We start from the raw sequence: 13239 nt of genomic DNA on the forward strand, positions 1-13239 counted from the left end.
ACACTAAGATAATTTTAGAAATTGGAATTCCTAATTTTTAAAAAGTGTATTGCAGTAATTAATTATTACCTCATTAGGAATAACTGCTGCCTCGGCTTTCAGGACTGATTTGAGTTGTAGTGATCTTTTATTATGGTATCATGAACTGGTTTTGTTGTCAGATAAATTAGAGCCTCATAAAATGTGTTGGGAGATGTTCCCGCCTCTTGACATTTTTGTAAATGCATGTATGTCTTCATTTTATTTATAATTAAGCATTTGGTAGGACTTACCATTGATACCATCTGGGCCTGAAGTTTCCTCCATGAAAAGATTTTTAAGTACATATTCAAACTATTTGATAGGGAGTTACACAGTTTATTTCTATTGGAAACAATTTTGATCATTTTGTCTTTCAAAAAAATGGTTCATTTCATCAAGATTTTATAATGTATTAAACTATAGTTGTTCATAGCTTTTACACAGTATCATTTAATATCTGTAGACTCTATGGTTATACTGACTCTCTCACTTCTGATATTGGTAATATGAGATTTTTCTCTTTATACCTAATCAGTCAGGCTAGGGCTTTATCCATTTTTTGATCTTCAGATCCGCCTTTTGGCTTCCTTCATTTTTCCCATTTTTTTCTGTCTTATATTTACTAGTTCCTACTCTGATATTTTTAAAGTTTTTTTCTCTTTTTCTAAACATTGACCTTCTTTTCTTCTTTTTTTTTTCTTAAATGACAACTTAAAAATATTGATTTGAGACATGTCAAACTTTTAGAATGTGCTAAACTATAGTTGTTCGTAACTTTTCCATAGTAACCTTTAATATCTGCAGACTGTAGTGATATTGCTCTCTCACTTCTGATATTGGTAACATGGCATTTTTCTCTTTCTACCTAATCAGTCAGGCTATGGCTTTATCAATTTCTGATCTTCAAATACACCTTTTAGCTTCCTTCATTTTTTCTACTCTTCTTCTGTCTTACGCTTTACTAGTTTCTACTGTGATATTTTTTAAATTTTTTCTCTCTTTCTAAACATTGACCTCCATTTCCTCTTTTTATATTTTCTTAAATGGAAAACAAAATATTGATTTGAGGCACTTCTTGTCTCTAATTTTTCATTTTATTTTCCTTTGGCCCTAGTATTATTTAGAACGTTAATTACAAGTGTTTTATATTTGTTTCCAAATATTTGGGCACTTTCCACATATGTTTCTATTGTTGAGTTCTAATTGAATTCCATGCTTGTCAGAGAACATAAACTTTGTGTGTTGAATATTTTATATGTATTAAGACTTCTGTGATGTAGAATACACTCTCTCTTGATAAATATTCATGTTCTTTGAAAACACTATGTAGGCTAGTGTTGTTAGATACGGTGTTCTATAATGTCAATTAAGGATAGGTTTGATAGCGTTGTTCAAGCTTTCTGCATTCTTACCAATTTTTGTCTCTTTGTTCTACCAATAACTAAAAAACATTACAAATTATTGAAACTATACCAGGTGGACTTATTTGTTTCTTTTTGAAATAGGCTACCAGGTGTAGTGTATTATAGAAATCAAGAAGGCATTTTTAAACTTATTTCAAAATAATTTAAGGACATCGAAAAACTTACAAATGTAGGGTTCCTATGCACCCTTCATCTTGCTCCACCTAATGTTAACATATTCTATAGCCATTGTGTAATTATCAAAAATTTCATGTTAATACGATACATGAACTAAACAATATAAGATAAGGTGTGCTAAAGCTCCATGATTAGATGTGTTAATGATTCAAATTATTAGGGATTTTTTTTAAATTGAATACTTTATCAATATGATGTAACTTTTTGCTGTTATAATTATTTTATTTGAAGTCTTTGTTTAATACTAGTAAAGTCACTATGAAATTTTCCCTTTTTCAGTTAATATGAGCATGACATATTATTTTATATTATTTAACTTTTAATCTGTCTGTATATTTATAATTCAAGTTGTTCGTGAGTGGGCCGCATAGAGTTGTGTTTTATTTTGTGGTCCAGTCTGACAATCTCCAAATTTTTGGGCTGTTTAGACAGCTTATATATTTAACTTTATTATTTATGTCTTAATTTTATTTTTTAATTTAGATCTACTATTTTTTACATTTGTTTTTTATTTGTATCATCTACTTTTGTACTATTTTTCTAGATTCTCTAACTTATTTTGGATTATTTGAATATTTTGCACAAATACATTCTATATATTTTGCCTTTCACTCACAAATTACTGATGGCAAAGTAATGTACAGTAATGTTTCCATAGGGAATATTTCAATTTTCATATTTTCTACAGATTACATAGTTGTTTAATGATTTTTTCCATTAAGGCCATTGCATACAGAAATTCACTTATTTAGGAAAAATAATCAAAATAAACCATTTTAGATGATAGCTACTTAGCTACTTCCTGAACTGATATAGTTTGGCTGTGTCTCCAGTCAAATCTCATCATGAATTTTAGTTCCCATAATTCCCATGTGTAATGGAGGGACCTAATGGGAGGTAACTGAATTATGGAGGAAGTTACCTCCATACTGTTCTCATGATAGTCAGTGAGTTCTTATGAGATCTGGTAGTTTTAAAAAGAGGTTTCTCCCCTGACCCTTTCACATTCATTCTTCTCCTTCTTGTCACCGTGAAAGAAGGATGTGTTTGCTTCCCTTCCATCATGATTGAAGGTTTCCTGAGGCCTCCCCATCCCTGTGGAGCTGTGAGTAAATTATACCTTTTTCCTTTATAAATTAGTCTCAGATATATCTTTATTGGCAGCATGAGAACAGACTAATACAGTACATTGGTACTGGGGGTGCGGTGATGCTGTAAAGGTACCCAACAATGTGGACGCAACTTTGGAACTGGGTAGTAGACAGAGGTTGAAACAGTTTAGAGGGCTCAGAACAAGAAGGGAAATTGTGGGAAAGTTTGCAACTTCCTAGAGACATGTTAATTGGCTTTGACCAAAATGCTGACAGTGATATGGACACTAAGGTCCAGACTGAGGTGGTCTCAGATGGGGATGAGAAACTTGTTGGGAACTGGAGTAAAGATCATTCTTGCTGTGGAAAGAGACTGGTAGCATTTTGGCACTGACCTAGAGATATGTGGACCTTTGAACTTGAGATAGATAATTTAAGGTATCTGGGGAAATAAATTTCTAAGGAGCAAAGTGTCAAGAGGAAGCAGAGCATAAAAGTTTGGAAAATTCACAGCCTGCTGATACAATAATAAAATAAAATACCATTTTCTGGGGAGAAATACAAGCCAGCTTCAGAAATTTGCATGTAATGAGAAACCAAATGTTATTCACCAAGACAGTGGAGAAAATGTTTTAAGGGCATGTCAGAGACCTTCCTGGCAGACACTCCTGTCACAGACTTGGAGGCTTAGGAGGGAAAAACTGTTTCCTGGGCCAGGGCCAGGGCCAGGGCCCAGGTCCCCCTACTCTATGCAGCCTTGGGACATGGACCCCTGCATTGTAGCTGCTTCAGCTCCAGCTGTGGGTAATAGTGGCTAATGTACAACTCAGGCCACTGCTTCAGTGGGTACCAGGCCTAAGTCTTGTTGGTTTACAGGTGGTGTTGGGACTGTGGGTGCACAGAAGAAAAGAATTGAGGTTTGGGAACCTCTGCCTAGATTTTTGAGGATGTATGGAAATGCATGGATGTCCTGGCAGAAGTTTGTGCAGTAATGCAGCCCTTGTGGAGAGCTTTGCTAGAGCAGTGCAGAAAGAAAATGTAGGTTCGGAGCCCCCATACAGAGTCCCTGCTGGGGCACTGCCTAGTGGAGCTGTGAGAAGGGGGACAGAATCCTCCAGACTTCAAAATTGTAAAGTCCACCATCAGTTTGCACCATGCACCTGGAAAAGTCACAGACACTCAATGCCAGTCCATGAAGGCAGCCAGGAGCGGGGGTTTACCCTGCAAAGTCACAGGGATGGAGCTGCCCAAGGCTGTGGGAGGCCACCTCTTGCATCAATGTGACCTGGATGTGAGACGTGGAGTCAAAGGATATTATTTTGGAAGTTTAACATTTAACAACTGTCTTGTTCAATTTCAGACTTGCATGAGGCCTGTAGCCCCTTTGTTTTGGCCAATTTATCCCATTTAGAATGGGTGTATTTACCAAATCCCTGTGCCCCCACAGCATACAGGAAGTAATTAACTTGCTTCTGATTTTACAGGCCCATAGACATTAGGGATCTGCCTTGTCTCAGATGAGACTTTAGACTTGGACTTTTGAGTTAATGATGAAGTGAGTTTAAACTTTGGGGGACAGTTGGAAGGGCATGAGTATGTTTTGAATCATGAGGACATGAGATTTTGGAGGGGCCAGGGGTTAAATGATATGGTTTGGCTGAGTCACCAGCCATATTTCACCTTGAATTGTAGTTCCCATAATCCCCATATGTCATGAGAAGGACAAAGTAGGAGGTAATTCAATCATGGGGGTGGTTACCTCCATGCTTTTCTCATGATAGTAAGTTCTCACAAGATCTGATGGTTTTATAAGGGACTTTGCCCCTCTTCACTATCATTCTCCTTCCTGCTGACACAAAAAGAAGGACTTGTCTGTTTCCCCTTCCACCATGATTGTAAGATTCCTGAGGCCTCCCAAACCCTGCAGAACTGTAAGTCAATTAAGCCTCTTTCCTTTATAAATTACCCAGTCTCCAGTGTGTTTTTATTAGTACTGCGAGAACAGACTAATACACCAACTAATAGTTGATATTCTCTGCATTAATAAACCATTCGAGATCTCTTCTTTTTGATCAACCTAGAACTCTAAAGTAGAAATATCCAAAAGTTTTGGTCAACATAATGTGAAATTATAGGTAGAGAATGTATTTAACTGTCATCCACATGTGGTCACATCATCCTCTGAACTGAACGTTAAAATGAATATCACATTGGAGTTTATAATCAATTTTAATCTTTAACCCTTCAGTATGACAAATTTCTTTACTCTCCACCCATACTTCACCTTGTGTACCATGCCTCACTCATGCCCTAATGATAACAATTCCATCTCTCCACGTGATACAATTTTATTACCTAAAATAATGTCTCCAAATATTATTTAATTATACATTATTTTAAATTATTTTTGTCAGTGTAATTCTATTAAAGTTCCAAGAAATAAGCATACTGTAATACTTAAATGTTTGTTCAATATCTAGAACCCCAATATCATATCCTGTATTTGTAGATTATATATAAACAGAGAATATTTAATATATAGTTTTCCAATTCATTAGGCATCCTTAGCGGTGGAAACATCTTAAAACGAAATATCCTTGGTATAATATTAATGAATTAAGTAAACTTCAATTCTCTTGTAAAGTAAATGTTGAATAACAAAATATTAGAATATAAAGGAAAGAATTTAAAGATAGGTTTCATGATCAGAGATAATAGATGGAAATTACAAAGTAAACATTTTACTTCATGCATACTGAAACAAATTGTTTTTCAAATTTTATATTATGTTAACACACACTCTCTCTTCTATCTTTCTGCAAGGTATACATTTACTACTCCTTACTTATATAGAAAATAGGTCAAAAATTCAGAATAATTCTAAAACACACTACGCACCATGCTTACTGATTCTTAAAAGAAGTTTTCACTAATTCCACATACGTTTATATGAGGGGTAACAGGAATGAGCTCTGAGAATCCTTGCTATCTCTCCAGAGATGCCATGTACAGATTTAGGAAAATTAAAATTTGAAATATTGTTATATTTATTGGGTTTTTAGATTACTAGATCTAATTGATGAAATCAATTAAACATACAAACACAAAAAAAAACAGAGCAACTTTTCAAACTGGCATTTTCTTTCCTCTTTCTATACATAGCTTTGGAACGCATTACTTTGGAGAATCGGTTACAAAATACAACAAAAATAATATACTGTATACAAGCAACAGTAATGTTTATTGGATACCCAGCAGTTGATAAAATAAATCTTCACAACCTAGATAGGTTCTTGGAAACTGAAACTTTAAGCAAAACTATGTATAATAAAACCACTTTTTTTTTTTATTATACTTTAAGTTCTAGGGTACATGTGCATAACGTGCAGGTTTGTTACATATGTATACTTGTGCCATGTTGGTGTGCTGCACCCATCAACTCGTCAGCACCCATCAGGTCATCATTTATATCATGTATAACTCCCCAATGCAATTCCTCCCCCCTCCCCCCTCCCCATGATAGGCCCCAATGTGTGATGTTCCCCTTCCCGAGTCCAAGTTTCCTCATTGTTCAGTTCCCACCTATGAGTGAGAACATGCGGTGTTTGGTTTTCTCTTCTTGTGATAGTTTGCTAAGAATGATGGTTTCCAGCTGCATCCATGTCCCTACAAAGGACGCAAACTCATCCTTTTTTATGGCTGCATAGTATTCCATGGTGCATATGTGCCACATTTTCTTAATCCAGTCTGTCACAGAAGGACATTTGGGTTGATTCCAAGTCTTTGCTATTGTGAATAGTGCCGCAATAAACATACGTGTGCATGTGTCTTTGTAGTAGATTAATTTATAAACCTTTGGGTATATACCCAGTAGTGGGATGGCTGGGTCATATGGTACATCTAGTTCTAGATCCTTGAGGAATTGCCATACTGTTTTCCATAATGGTTGAAGTAGTTTACAATCCCACCAACAGTGTAAAAGTGTTCCTATTTCTCCACATCCTCTCCAACACCTGTTGTTTCCTGATTTTTTAATGATTGCCATTCTAACTGGTGCGAGATGGTATCTCATTGTGGTTTTGATTTGCATTTCTCTGATGGCGAGTGATGATGAGCATTTTTTCATGTGTCTGTTGGCTGTATGAATGTCTTCTTTTGAGAAATGTCTGTTCATAACCTTTGCCCACTTTTTGATGGGGTTGTTTGTTTTTTTCTTGTATATTTGTTTGAGTTCTTTGTAGATTCTGGATATTAGCCCTTTGTCAGATGAGTAGGTTGCAAAAATTTTCTCCCATTCTGTAGGTTGCCTGTTCACTCTGATGGTAGTTTCCTTTGCTGTGCAGAAGCTCTTTAGTTTAATGAGATCCCATTTGTCAATTTTGGCTTTTGCTGCCGTTGCTTTTGGTGTTTTAGACATGAAGTCCTTGCCCATGCCTGTGTCCTGAATGGTACTACCTAGATTTCTTCTAGGGTTTTTATGGTATTCAGTCTAACATTTAAGTCTCTAATCCATCTTGAATTAATCTTCGTATAAGGAGTAAGGAAAGGATCCAGTTTCAGCTTTCTACTTAAATGGCTAGCCAATTTTCCCAGCACCATTTATTAAATAGGGAATCCTTTCCCCATTTCTTGTTTCTCTCAGGTTTGTCAAAGATCAGATGGCTGTAGATGTGTGGTATTATTTCCGAGGACTCTGTTCTGTTCCATTGGTCTATATCTCTGTTTTGGTACCAGTACCATGCTGTTTTGGTTACTGTCGCCTTGTAGTATAGTTTGAAGTCAGGTAGCGTGACGCCTCCAGCTTTGTCCTTTTGACTTAGGATTGTCTTGGCAATGCGGGCTCTTTTTTGGTTCCATATGAACTTTAAAGCAGTTTTTTTCCAATTCTGTGAAGAAACTCATTGGTAGCTTGATGGGGATGGCATTGAATCTATAAATAACCTTGGGGAGTATGGCCATTTTCACGATATTGATTCTTCCTATCCATGAGCATGGTATGTTCTTCCATTTGTTTGTGTCCTCTTTGATTTCACTGAGCAGTGGTTTGTAGTTCTCCTTGAAGAGGTCCTTTACATCCCTTGTAAGTTGGATTCCTAGGTATTTTATTCTCTTTGAAGCAATTGTGAATGGAAGTTCATTCCTGATTTGGCTCTCTGCTTGTCTGTTACTGGTGTATAAGAATGCTTGTGATTTTTGCACATTAATTTTGTATCCTGAGACTTTGCTGAAGTTGCTTATCAGCTTAAGGAGATTTTGGGCTGAGGCAATGGGGTTTTCTAAATATACAATCATGTCATCTGCAAACAGGGACAATTTGACTTCTTCTTTTCCTAACTGAATACTCTTTATTTCTTTCTCTTGCCTGATTGCCCTAGCCAGAACTTCCAACACTATGTTGAATAGGAGTGGTGAGAGAGGTCATCCCTGTCTTGTGCCAGTTTTCAAAGGGAATTTTTCCAGTTTTTGCCCATTCAGTATGATATTAGCTGTGGGTTTCTCATAAATAGCTCTTATTATTTTGAGGTACGTTCCATCAATACCGAATTTATTGAGTGTTTTTAGCATGAAGGGCTGTTGAATTTTGTCAAAAGCCTTTTCTGCATCTATTGAGATAATCATGTGGTTCTTGTCTTTGGTTCTGTTTATATGCTGGATTACGTTTATTGATTTGCGAATGTTGAACCAGCCTTGCATCCCAGGGATGAAGCTCACTTGATCATGGTGGACAAACTTTTGGATGTGCTGCTGAATCCAGTTTGCCAGTATTTTATTGAGAATTTTTGCATCAATGTTCATCAGGGCTATTGGTCTAAAATTCTTCTTTTTTGTTGTGTCTCTGCCAGGCTTTGGTATCAGGATGATGTTGGCCTCATCAAATGAGTTAGGGAGGATTCCCTCTTTTTCTATTGATTGGAATAGTTTCAGAAGGAATGGTACCAGCTCCTCCTTGTACCTCTGGTAGAATTCAGCTGTGAATCCATCTGGTCCTGGACTTTTTTTGGTGGGTAGGCTATTAATTGTTGCCTCAATTTCAGAGCCTACTATTGGTCTATTCAGGGATTCAATCAATGTTGTAAAAATAACATTACATGATGACATGGTTTGCTGTGCCCCTACTCAAATCTCATCTTAAACTGCAGTACTCCTAATCCCTATGTGTCGTGGGAGGAACCTCGTGGGAGGATATTAGATTATGACTGAGTTCTCACAAGATCTAATGGTTTTATAAGGGGCTTTCTCCCTCTTTACGCTGCACTTCTCTCTCTTGCCACGTAAAGAAGGATGTGTTTCTTCCCCTTTTGCCATGTTTGTGAGTTCCCTGAGGCCTCTCCAGCCATGCGGAACTGTGAGTCAGTTAATGCTGTTTTATTTATAAAATATCCAGTCTCTGACAGTTCTCCACAGCAGTATGAGAATGAACTAATACACAGAAAATATATTGTTTGAGAACCTGCTGTACATTCTTTTGCTTAAAGTCACAGTTTCCAAAAACCGATCAACAATGTTAAGTGAGCACATACTAAAAAGCAGAAATATGCTGTCTTTTGAAATTTTTCCATTTTATTGTAAAACTCTATTTATGATTATTAGCCTTTACATTATGTATTTCACGTATATTTGAGGTAAGAATAAATATAAATATTTTTATCAAGTGACATTTTTCCATTGGTTTAAATATTGTCTGAAAATTAACATTTTTTAATTAACTCAACAGACTGTTACAACTTGTTTGCCAGCCACTGACACACACTATAAATTCAGAGAGATACGATTCTTTCCTTTTAGGGGCTCTTTCTCTTGAATGTGAGGAAAAGCATAAATATCAATATTAAAAATACCTCAGAAACTAATACACTTCAAAAAATAAACAATAAAACAAAAACTGCTTCAGTAATTTAAAGAAGCAGTACATTTTTTTTGGCTTGCCTGCTGAAGGGCACATGAGGAATAATTTATAGTGATTCAAATTATACCATGTTTTGGTTTGCATATTAGGTAAATATTAAGAAGTAGACTCAGAAACTAATTAAGAGCCTATCCTAAAATGATTGAAGGCATTTCAAGACCAAACAATTGTGAATGCTACTGGATACCATAGCAGATCATTTCATGAAGTAGGAGATTTCACAGTTTATATTTATCACAACTCTAAGATTTATGTTTAATGTGTTCAAACCGAACTCCATATTGAGAAAATGAATACTTACACACAACATACAGTTTAGCCTTTATTTCTATCAACAATTTCTTGCAATGCATTGTTAAATAATTCATATAAAAGCAAGATTTGATTCTGTATTGGCAAATTGATTGAAAGATGGTGATAGACTCAGAGTGACAACATTGACATTATTATCTTAAGAAATATCTATGAACAATAGTAAGTTTCATGGACTATATAAATGTGCTTAGTATCATCACAGCGTAAAGAAAATAATGACTTAAAATTTGTTTTCTTATTTGCTTGCTTTACAACTTTTTAATCAAATATTTGAAAGCTTTTCATTGTTTTTGAACCATAGACATAGAATTAAGCACAATAGGTTTTCGATTTAAAACAACTCTAACATTTCATTAAAGCATCATTCTCTACAATAGGTTATGACAATAAGTAAATGTTTTAGAGATTTTTTAAAACCAAACTGAGATTTTATATTTAGGAAAGTAATATATGAAAATATTTGTTTTTTTTTTTTTATTTATTTTTTAAATTATACTTTAAGTTCTAGGGTACATGTGCATAATGTGCAGGTTTGTTACATATGTATACTTATGCCATGTTGGTGTGCTGCACCCATCAACTCGTCAGCACACATCAATTCATCATTTATATCATGTATAACTCCCCAATGCAATCCCTCCCTCCTCCCCCCTCCCCCCTCCCCATGATAGGCCCCAGTGCGTGATGTTCCCCTTCCCGAGTCCAAGTGATCTCATTGTTCAGTTCCCACCTATGAGTGAGAACATGCGGTGTTTGGTTTTAAATTTCACATATGGTAATTTATATTCACTGTGTTTGACTTTATATTGTGACATCCTTATCCAATGCAGAATACAAAATATGTCCAATGCCATGCCATAAGGGTTGACAGAATTGTCATAAAATGTATAATTACAAATACTTATTTTCTGTTCTTTGTAATTATACATTTTATGACAATTCTGTCAACCATTATGGCATGGCATTGGACATATTTTGTATTCTGCATTGGATAAGGATGTCACAATATAAAGTCAAACACAGTGAATATAAATTACCATATGTGAAATTTCTAAGGAGAGAAAAGTTTTGGACTAAAATCTATGAGCTAGAGATAATTATTCTATAATTACTTTGGCTTCGGGAATCGATGTATTATAGGTGTGTGGGGGAGTGGTGTGTGTGTAAAAGCCATCTTGTTTTTCAAGGACAGGTAAGTTATACATAAATAACTGTCTAACTCAATGACTGAGAGGCAACACAAATTCAATTACTGTGGTATAAGAATAGGAAGACTCTATGCGAGGTCTGGGACCCAATCCAAAAAATAAAAGTATTATTCTGTATCCACAGATATGAAGGTTATTATTCTCAGTCAAGAGAAGATAATTCAATATGCCCAGAATTTTGGTAGACAAAGAGGTTAAACATAAAACCATTAGTGGGGAATGGTGATCATTTAACTTAAATCTCAAATCAAATCCTTTGCAATTTGGTTAGAAGAATAAATTTATCACTGCTGCTAAAGTGCAGTGTACTATGGGCTATACACTTCTTTGAAGAAAACAATGACACAGGTTTAATATATATTCATACTGCAGAGTGATTTCCTATTGCAAATGATTTGAAAACACTTCTGGTATCCCAATGTTCCTGTGCTGATGGGCTCTTCTGTTGTTCAATGTGTCTAAATCAATAAAATCAGCTTGTAAGCTTTGCCTCAGCAGCTGAGCACTGCATGCATTCAGGTCATTATGGCAGTAGGGATGCTCAGTTGGGAAAATGGTGTATAAATAACTGACAACATGAGCGAAGTCTGATTTTACTGGCCAGTTACTATTTTTAGGATCCCTTTGCATTTGAAGAGATTTCTGTTCCTGAGGAATTGAATGTAAGAGCATGAATGCTAACTCCAATCTGACAACACGATAGCCATTCTTAGGAAATGATTGTTTTAGAAATGAGTTTTCAAGATCAAAGTAGTTCTTTTTTTAATGTAAGTATACTCTGCATTTTGTTAAATATCACTATGGGAACATTTAATAAAATTCCCTCAAAATGCAAGCCTCAGGGGCAAGTCAACATTAGTTTTGCATTAATATTACATGCTGTTTACTAGTGCTGTACTTTTGATGCATTCTCTACCAGTTTAAAATTTTTTATTTCATTATTTTTAAAAATTTACTTTGAAATGGAATGAAATTGCTAGGATTTAGAACATAGTGTCACTTCCTCTCTCTTCTTCTCTCTTTATTTTCTCTCCCCTCTCTCTCACACACACAAACACGAACTACCCAAAAGCATATTCAATATTTTTGACAAATAATGCAGAAGTCAAATAGATATACACATATACTCTTATATTTACTATGTGTGACTTTTGTACAATTGTATTGCACATTCTACAAAGCAACATTGGCATGCTTCCAAACCAATTAAGTATTTTAGCTCTGTTCATTGAGTAAAAAGAAACAAGCTTATTTTGTCAAATAACAGCACATATTTTATATCATCTATAATTACATATTTTAGTAAAGTTTTCTTTACTTAAGAAGTAAAGAAAGTAAAGATGGAACTATACTTATCTATTTGTATTATTTTCTGGGCTTGGAACATTTAGGATTTGATAAATATTAACATAAGATCATTGAGACACCTAATTGAAATTCATAAGTATAAAAATGCAAAGGCTATATACATATATATACTCTAACAGAATTAACAATTTTCTTAATTCCAACATGATAGACTTATTGGTACTTTATTCTAGCCATTCCTTAGATGATCGATAGATGATGTTGATTAGTGCCACTTTTCCTGTGACTAGCTACCATTTTCTAGCATCTGCTATGTGAAAGATGCTAATCTAACTGTTCACAAAATAATTTCTCATTGTCAGACCAACTGTAAAATGTATGTGATCATATCCTTATTATACAAATGTGGAGGACAATGTAGTTCAAGAGCAATAATCTTGATCTATATTCACAGAACTACCAAGTTGATAAGCCAGGATTGTAATGCAAGTCTTTATGGCCCTAAAACCACGCTATTTTAAAAATTATCCTGCTATCAAAGATTGATTTAATTTGACTTTTACTTTCAAATAATTTTATAATCCATCTGAAACCTGATCATAATTACTCATAATTATCTCTTACCATGGACAAAATGCATGTTCAAAACTAGCCACAACCATATATAGTGAGCATTGGTGACCCATGTTAGCCAATGAGTATTACAAAGGTGAATGTGAAAAGATCCATGCACAAACAAACACATTGAAAATTATAATGAATAATAGTGATGTATATTTATATATAGA

Source organism: Rhinopithecus roxellana, chromosome 1 (genome assembly GCF_007565055.1).
Source record: "Rhinopithecus roxellana isolate Shanxi Qingling chromosome 1, ASM756505v1, whole genome shotgun sequence".
Lineage (NCBI taxonomy): Eukaryota > Metazoa > Chordata > Mammalia > Primates > Cercopithecidae > Rhinopithecus > Rhinopithecus roxellana.